Source organism: Scyliorhinus canicula, chromosome 2 (assembly GCF_902713615.1).
Source record: "Scyliorhinus canicula chromosome 2, sScyCan1.1, whole genome shotgun sequence".
NCBI lineage: Eukaryota > Metazoa > Chordata > Chondrichthyes > Carcharhiniformes > Scyliorhinidae > Scyliorhinus > Scyliorhinus canicula.
Genome location: NC_052147.1, coordinates 274,006,946 through 274,016,211, shown reverse-complemented (window position 1 = coordinate 274,016,211; position 9,266 = coordinate 274,006,946).

The following is a 9,266-nucleotide window of genomic DNA, read 5'->3' as shown; positions in this document are numbered from 1 at the left end:
CCCGATCGCTATTGATGTATGCGGGGTAACCGAACAGGGAGAAGATGGTGTGGCGGGCTTTGATAATGGTGGTTATGGTCATGTCGGGGCAGGGGATGGCGAAAGGGAAATGGGAGTACTTGTCCATCACGTTGAGGAAGTACGTGTTGTGGTTGTTGGAGGGGAGGGGACCCTTGAAGTTCATGCTGAAACGTTCAAAGAGGCGGAAAGCCTTAATCAGATGCGCTTGTTCAGGGCGGTAGAAGTGCGGCTTGCACTCCGCGCAGATGTGGCATTCCCTGGTCACTGTCCTGACCTCCTCGATGGAGTAGGGCAGGTTGCGGGTCTTTATGAAATGGAAAAAGCGGGTGACCCCCGGGTGGCAGAGGTCCGCGTGGAGGGTTCGGAGGCGGTCCACTTGTGCGTTGGCACAGGTGCCGCGGAACAGGGCATCGGGAGGCTCGTTTAGCTTCCCAGAATAATACAAGATGTCGTAGTTGTACGTGGACAACTCGATCCTCCACCGCAAGATCTTATCGTTCTTTATCTTGCCCCTCTGTGCATTGTCGAACATGAAAGCCACTGACAGTTAGTCTGTGAGGAGGATAAACCTCCTGCCGGCCAGGTAGTGCCTCCAATGTCGCACAGCTTCAACTATGGCCTGTGCTTCCTTCTCGACCGAGGAATGGCGGATTTCGGAAGCGTGGAGGGTACGGGAGAAGAAGGCCACGGGTCTGCCCGCTTGAATGAGGGTGGCCGCCAGAGCAACATCAGACGTGTCGCTCTCGACTTGAAAGGGGAGGGACTCATCGATAGCGCGCATCGTGGCCTTTGCAATATCTGCTTTGATGCGGCTAAAGGCCTGGCGGGCCTCCATCGACAGGGGGAACGTGGTGGACTGGATGAGGGGACGGGCTTTGTCGGTGTAATTGGGGACCCACTGGGCGTAATATGAAAAGAAGCCCAAACAGCGCTTGAGGGCTTTGAGGGAGTGGGGGAGGGGAAGCTCCATCAGGGGGCGCATGCGTTCGGGGTCGGGGCCTATCACTCCGTTACGCACTACGTAGCCGAGGATGGCTAGACGGTCGGTGCTAAACACGCACTTATCCTTATTGTAGGTCAGGTTAAGGAGTTTTGTGGTACAGAGGGATTTGCGGACTTTGGTGTCGTGGTCCTGCTTGTCGTGGCCGCAGGTGGTGACATTGTCGAGATACGGGAAGGTTGTCCGGAAACCGTGTTGGTCGACCATTCGGTCCATCTCCTTTTGGAAGACCAAGACCTCATTTGTGACACCGAAAGGAACCCTTAAAAAGTGTTGAGTTGCCCATCTGCTTCGAACGCAGTGTACTTTCGGTCACTCGCGTGGATGGGGAGCTGGTGGTAGGCGGACTTAAGATCCACCGTGGAAAAAACCTTGTACTGCGCGATCCTCTTGACCAGGTTGGAGATACATGGGAGAGGATACGCGTCCAGCTGCGTAAACCTGTTGATGGTCTGACTGTAGTCTATGACCAACTGATTTTTCTCCCCGGTCTTAACCACCAGCACTTGTGCTCGCCAGGGGCTGTTGCTAGCCTCGATAATCCCTCCCTTCAGAAACCTTTGGACTTCGGACCTGATGAAGGTCCGGTCCTGCGCACTGTACTGTCTGCTCCTGGTGGCGACGGGTTTGCAATCCGGGGTGAGGTTTGCAAACAAGGATGGGGGATCGACCTTGAGGGACGTGAGGCTGCAGACAGTAAGGGGGGGCATAGGGCCGCCGAATTTAAAAGTTACGCTCTGGAGGTTGCACTGGAAATCTAACCCCAGGAGTGCTGCCGTGCAGAAGTGGGGAAGGACAAAGAGCTTATAGTTTTTAAACTCCCTCCCCTGGACCGTGAGGTCCGCTATGCAGCACCCTGTGATCTGGACCAAGTGCGAACCGGAGGCCAGAGCGATTCTTTGTTTTACCGGGTAAGCTGGAAGTGCGCAGCGTCTTACCGTGGCGGGGTGGACGAAATTCTCTGTGCTCCCGGAGTCCAGCAGGCAGCTCGTCTCGTGGCCGTTGAGAAGGATCTTCGTGGTTGCCGTGGACAACGTCCGGGGCCGCGGCTGATCCAATGTTACTGAGGCGAGTCGTGGCAGGAACTCCGAGTGGTCATCTGGCAGAGAGCAGTCGCCTGCGGGGTCCTCGGTGCTGATCCAAGATGGCGGCGCCCATCGGCCGCACGTGGTGGGGGGTGAACAAAATGGCGGTGCCTGGGGATCGCTCGTGGAGTCTGGGGTCCAAAATGGTGGCGCCCGGGGATCGCACGTGGCCTCGGGGGCTCAAAATGGCGGTGCCTGGGGATCTCATTTTCCTTCTCTTCGTTGTTGCTCAATTGTCACACGTTCCTTTTGCATTTGACCTTGAAGGACGAACAATGGTTCTTTCAACTGCTTATTCTCTCATTGCCCTTAACTTGGGCTTTTTCTTGCCTCCCCTCAGAGGTATTTTGTTGTCTCCACGCTGAGGACTTTGTTGCTCCCTCTGTTGGGACTTTGTTGCCTTCTCTATGGAGTCTTTTGTTCGTGACAATAATCTCTATTAGTGTCACAAGTCGGCTTACATATTGTCACAAGTAGGCTTCAATGAAGTTACTTTGAAAAGCCCCTAGTGGGCAGCACGGTGGCCTAGTGGTTAGCACAGCTGCCACACGACGCTGAGGTCCCAGGTTCGATCCCGGCTCTGGGTCACTGTCCGTGTGGAGTTTTCACATTCTCCCCGTGTCTGCATGGGTTTCGCCCCCACAACCCAAAAAATGTGCAGAGTAGGTGGATTGGCCATGCTAAATTGCCCCTTAATTGGAAAAATAATTGGGTAATCTAAATTTATAAAAAGCAAAAAAAAAAAAAATGAAAAGCCCCTAGTCGCCACTGTTCAGGGAGGCTGGTACGGGAATTGAACCTACGCTGCTGGCATTGTTCTGCATTACAAGCCAGCCATTTAGCCCACTGTGCTAAACCAGTCCCTCCATTAACATTGTATTGAAGTTGCTGTGAATCTCCAAGGTATTTCTTTCCCGTGAACCTTTAATGAGAGTTGCCCTCTTTCTGGATCCCTTCTAATTGTCCTGATCATGGCCTTTTTATATTGTCGTTACCATTTTAAACGTGTTGCCACTTTAAGACAATAAGTGATTTTTTAAAACTACAAGCTGTCGGCTTTCTGCGCTGAGTTTCCCGCACTTTTCGGATTTTGACAGGCTCACCGGCAGCGTGGCTGCCTCCTTTAAACTTTTAAAAGTTTATTTCTTCACACTTTTTTGAAACGCTACAGACTTCCATCAATTTAATATCCCACACCTGGGGAGATGTGACGGGCTCCCTTACAATGAACAATGAATTGGGACAAGTGTTAGATTTGTTTGTGGGAGAGCACTTTGGAGATAGTGACCACAATTTGGTGTCTTTCAGTATTGCAATGGAGAGGGATCGGGCCATACGGCAGGGCAAGGTTTATAATTGGGGGAGGGGTAATTGTGATGCGATTAGGCAAGAATTAGGGAGCATAAGATGGGAACAGAAACTGTCAGGGAAAGGCACAAATGAAAAGTGGAGCTTGTTCAAGGAACAAATACTGCGTGTCCTTGACAGGTATGTCCCTGTCAGGCAGGGAGGAAATGGCCATGTGAGGGAACCATGGTTCACAAAATAGGCTGAATGTCTTGTCAAGAGGAAAAAGGAAGAGTATGTAAGGATGAGAAAACAAGGTTCAGTTGGGTCGCTTGAGGGTTACAAGGTAGCAAGGAATGAGCAAAAAAAAAGGGCTTAGGAGAACTAGGAGGGAGCATGAAAAGTCCTTGGCGGGTCGGATCAAGGAAAACCCCAAGGCTTTTTACTCTTATGTGAGGAATAAAAGAATGACCAGGGTGAGGGTAGGGCCGGTCAAGGACTTGTGCATGGAGTCAGAACAGATAGGAGAGGCGTTGAATTAATACTTTTCTTCAGTGTTCACCAAGGAGAGGGGTCATGTTTTTGAGGATGAGAGTGTGATGCAGGCGGGTAGGCTGTAGGAGGTAGATGTTCTGAGGAAGGATGTATTAGCAATTTTGAAAAACCTGAGGGTCGACAAGTCCCCTGGGCCAGATGGGATATATCCAAGGATTCTTTGGGAGGCAAGGGATGAGATTGCAGAGCCTTTGGCTTTGATCTTTGGGTCCTCACTGTCCACGGGGATAGTGCCAGAGGACTGGAGAGTGGCAAATTTTGTTCCTCTGTTCAAGAAAGGGAATAGGAATGACCCTGGTAATTATAGGCCAGTTAGTTTTACTTCGATGGTGAGTAAGTTAATGGAAAAGGTCCTGAAGGATAGGATTCATGACCATTTGGAAAGATGCAGCCTAATCTGGATAGTCAACATGGATTCGTGAAGGGTAAGCCTTGCCTCACAAATTTGATTGAATTCTTTGAGGAGGTAGCTAAGTGTGGAGATGAAGGTAGAGCAGTTGATGTTGTATACATGGATTTTAGTAAGGCGTTTGATAAGGTTCCCCATGGTCGGCTCATGAAGAAAGTAAGGAGGTGAGGGATAGAGGGAAATTTGGCCAATTGGATAAGTAACTGGCTATCACATAGAAGGCAGAGGGTGGTGGTGGATGGAAAATTTTCAGACTGGAGACGAGTTACCGGCGGTGTGTCACAGGGATCAGTGCTGGGTCCTCTGCTATTTGTGATTTTTATCAATGACTTGGAGGAGGGGGCTGGAGGGTGGGTCAGTAAATTTGCTGATGACACCAAGATTAGTGGAGTAGTGGATGAGGTGGAGGGCTGTTGTAGGCTGCAAAGAGACATTAATAGGATGCAGAGCTGGGCCGAAAAATGGCAGATGGAATTTAACCCTGATAAGTGCGAGGTGATTCATTTTGGTAGAAATTTTTTTAATGCGCATTACAGGATCAATGGCAGGGTTCTGAGGAATGTGGAGGAACAGAGAGATCTTGGGGTTCATGTCCACAGATCTTTGAAGGTTGCCACTCAAGTGGATAGAGCCGTGAAGAAGGCTTATAGTGTGTTAGCGTTTATTAACAGGGGGCTTGAGTTTAAGAGCTGCGGGGTTATGCTGCAACTGTACATGACCCTGGTGAGACCACATTTGGAGTATTGTGTGCAGTTCTGGTCACCTCATTATAGGAAGAATGTGGAAGCATTGGAAAGGGTGCAAAGGAGATTTACCAGGATGCTGCCTGGTTTGCAGGATAGGTCTTATGAGGAAAGGTTGAGGGAGCTAGGGCTTTTCTCTTTGGAGCGGAGGAGGATGAGAGGCAACTTAATAGAGGTTTATAAGATGATGAGGGGGATAGATAGAATGGATGTTCAGAGACTGTTTCCTCGGGTGGATGTAGCTGTTACAAGGGGGCATAACTATAAGGTTCAGGGTGGGAGATATAGGAGGGATGTCCGAGGTAGGTTCTTTACTCAGAGAGTGGTTAGGGTGTGGAATGGACTGCCTGCTGTGATAGTGGAGTCGGACACTTTAGGAACTTTCAAGCGGTTATTGGATAGGCACATGGAGCACACCAGAATGACAAGGGAGTGGGATAGCTTGATCTTGGTTTCGGACAATGCTCGGCACAACATCGAGGGCCGAAGGGCCTGTTCTGTGCTGTACTGTTCTATGTTCTATGTTCTATGTTCACAACCGTGGGCTATTTTTGTTCTGGCGAGCTTTTTAAAGTGGAGGCAATTCTTTCTTTTGGCTACTCTGCCGGTGTTTTATTCCTGGGCTTTCTCGGAACCCAGCCCCCTTCCTGTGATCCTGTCGGCTTTCTGCATTCCAAAAGCTTCCCAACGTTCACAGAATCACAGCAATTTCTTCATATTTGACTCTGTGCTTTGGGGAACTCTCAGCCTGTGCGTGTTCGGCCGTTTCTTCTTAATCTAAAATCAACAGCCTTCTGCTCCGACTTTTTTTTCCCCCTATAAAATAAATCTTCAGAGCAGCAGCAATTGATTGTTTTTTTGTTGAAACTCTGCAGGCTTTGTATTTATTTTTAATGCTCTGCAGGCCTCTCCATTTAACCTTGCCAGATGTGTATCCAAGTGCTATTCAAATACCAGGAGGATCTCTACTCCTACCTTTCGGGCAGTGAGTGCCAGAGCCCCACCAGCCTCTGAGTGAAAAAACCTCCCCTTGAATCCCCTCGAAACCTCCTAATCCTTCCTCTAAAACACTGCGCCCTTCTTATGGGCTCTTCCTAGCTGCTGAATCCAGATTACTTTAAATTTTGCACACTAATTAGGCCTCACCTCAGCCTTCCCTGTTTCAAAGAAAAGAATCTGGGCCTATCCAATCTTTCCTCACAACTAAAATTCTCCAGACCCAGGCAAAATCCTCGTTCATCTCCTCTCTACTCTTTCTAAGAGCCGGTGCAGACTCGATGGGCCGAATGGCCTCCTTCTGCACTGTAACTTCTATGATATGACTTTGGTGCGATCACATCTTTCCTGCAACGCGATGGTCAGAACTGCATGGGGGCCAGTTTAGCTCAGTTGGCTGGAGAGCTGGCTCGCCAATGCAGAGATGGGTCAGTGGCATGGGTTCAATTCCTGTCCCAGCTGAGCTTATTCACCAAGGCCCCGCCATCTCAACCTTGCCCCTTGACAAAGGTGTGGTGATCCTCAGATTAAATCATCGTCTGTCAGCTTTCCCCCTCAAAGGGGAAAGCGGACTTTTAGAACGTGGAACATACAGTGCAGAAGGAGGCCATTCTGCCCATCAAGTCTGCACCGACCCACTCAATCCCTCACTTCCACCCTACGTAACACAATAACCCCGCCTAAACTTTTTTGGTCACTAAGGGCAATTTATCATGGCCAATCCACCTAACCTGCATGCCTTTGGACTGTGGGAGGAAACCGGAGCACCCGGAGGAAACCCACGCAGACATGGGGAGAACGTGCAGACTCCGCACAGACAATGACCCAGCAGGGAATCGAATCTGGGACCCTGGCGCTGTGAAGACACAGTGCTATCCGCTGCCCAACTATTGCTATGGCGACTTTACTTTTAATCTGGTCTAACCGGTGATCCAGAATAACCTCCCAGCTCTTATATTTTATCTACCCCTTCAGCCATATTCTGCGCTCAGCTAATAAAGGTAAGTATCCAGTATGCCTTCCTGACCACCTTATCCACCTGCATTGCCACTTTCATGGGACTATGGACTTGAATGCCCAGATCCCTCTGTATGCCAATGCTCCTCAGGGATCTGCCATTTGCTGTATAATTCACACCTGAATTTGATCTTCCTAAATGCCTCACCTCGCATTTGTTGGGATTGAATTCCATCTGTCATTTCTCTGCCCAGCTCTCCAATCTATCTATATTCTGCTGTATTCTCTGTCAGTCCCCTTCACTATCTGCAACTCCATCTATCATCTGCAAATTTGCTAATCAGACCATCTACAGATTCCTCCAGATCATTTATATATATTATAAACAACAGTGGTCTCAGCACTGAGCCCTGTGGAACGCCACTAGTTACAGATCTCCATTCTGAAAAACTCCCTTCCACTGTTACTCCCTGTTTCCCGTTGCCAAGTCATTTCTTTAGCCCCACTGGGGCTTGATCAGAGTTAACCCGGGAGTCGTGGGGACAAGATCTGTCTCCTAGACGTGCTGTCCTGTGTATATAGTTCTTCTTCGTTCAATAAATCCCTGTTATGTTTTAACACTCCCTCGTTGAATCTCGCAATATTAACATTGGCAACGAGAATGAATCACGGCAGTCAAAGGAAACTCACGAAAATTGGAAAGGGGGAAGAGTCTCTCAGAGTGCTGGAAAGGGAAAAGTTCATCTGCAGGCCAATTGCCTTGGTTAGATTAAGTAAAACATCCCCCGCATTGAGATTATCTTTGTCGTCAATGGCAGTCCACTTAAAATGGAGGTTGATAGAGGGGCGGCAGAACAGTAGTGGGTGAGGAAACATTTATCTGTCTACAGCCTGTGAATCTCAGCAGTACATCGACCACCTTAGCCATCTATACTGGAGAGACACTGAAGATATTGAGGACGCCATTCATATCTGCATCATACCAATTACAGTCAGCCCGGCTGCCATTGATAGTTGTGGTGGGAAAGAGGCCAAGCCTCTTGGGGTGTGATTCTCCGAAGAAAATCTAATTGAATTGGTTAGAAATATTCAGTATGACCGATGGGGGTTTCCAGGTGTCTCTACAGAAATTCCATGAAGTTTTTCAGAGAGAGTTAGTATGCATCAAAGGTATGAAGGCAAAGATCTATGCAGAGCCAGAAGCAACACCAAATAATTTTCATGCCAGACCGTTACCTTATGCTGTACATCAATCTGGGGCTGGTTTAGCACAGGGCTAAAGAGCTGGCTTTTAAAGCAGACCAAGGCAGGCCAGCAGCACAGTTCAATTCCCAGACCAGCCTCCCTGAACAGGCGCCGGAATGTGGCGACTAGGGGCTTTTCACAGTAACTTCATTGAAGCCTACTTGTGACAATAAGCAATTTTCATTTCATTTCATTTCAAAATGTGGAGGTGGAGTTGAAGCATCTGGAAGACCAGGGGGTAATTACCCCAGTCCGGTTTCAGAATGGGCAGCATCTATCGTCCCAGTGTTGAAGCTGGATCACACAGTCTGAATCTGCAGTGATTATAAGATGACAGCGAACAGGGCTGCTAAAGTTGAAAATATTCTATAAACCCAGGATAGAAGATTTATATGCTAAGTTGGCAGGATCTTAAATAAACCAAGTTGGATTTAAGACATGTATACGTACAGTTTCAGCTGGAAGATGAGTCAAGAAAGTTTGTTACCATAAATACTCATAAAAGCTAGTTCTAATAAACAAGAGTGCCGTTTGGTATCATGCCAACCTGTACGATATTCCAGCGCACAATGGAGAGCCTATTGCAGGGAATTCCAAGGAATGCCATATATGTGGATGATGCCCTTGTGACATGGCAACATGAGAGGAACACAGGGCAAATTTGGAAGAAGTCCTCATGACGCTTAAAGAAGCCGCTATTCGACTAAAGCGAGAGAAGTGCACGTTTCAGGCTGATGAGGTCATGTATTTAGAGTTCAGAGTTGATGGGAAGTGGTTACACCCTCTCGAAGATAAGATAGAGGCAATAAAAGGAGTCCTGGAACCAAGGAATACGTTGGAATTGAAGTCCTTTCTAGGGATGGTCAATCAATTTGGCCACTTTGTTCCCAACCTGACTATCATATTGACAACTTTGCATCAACTGCTAAAAAAGCGGCAACGTTGAACGGGTGAAGATTCTCAAAGGA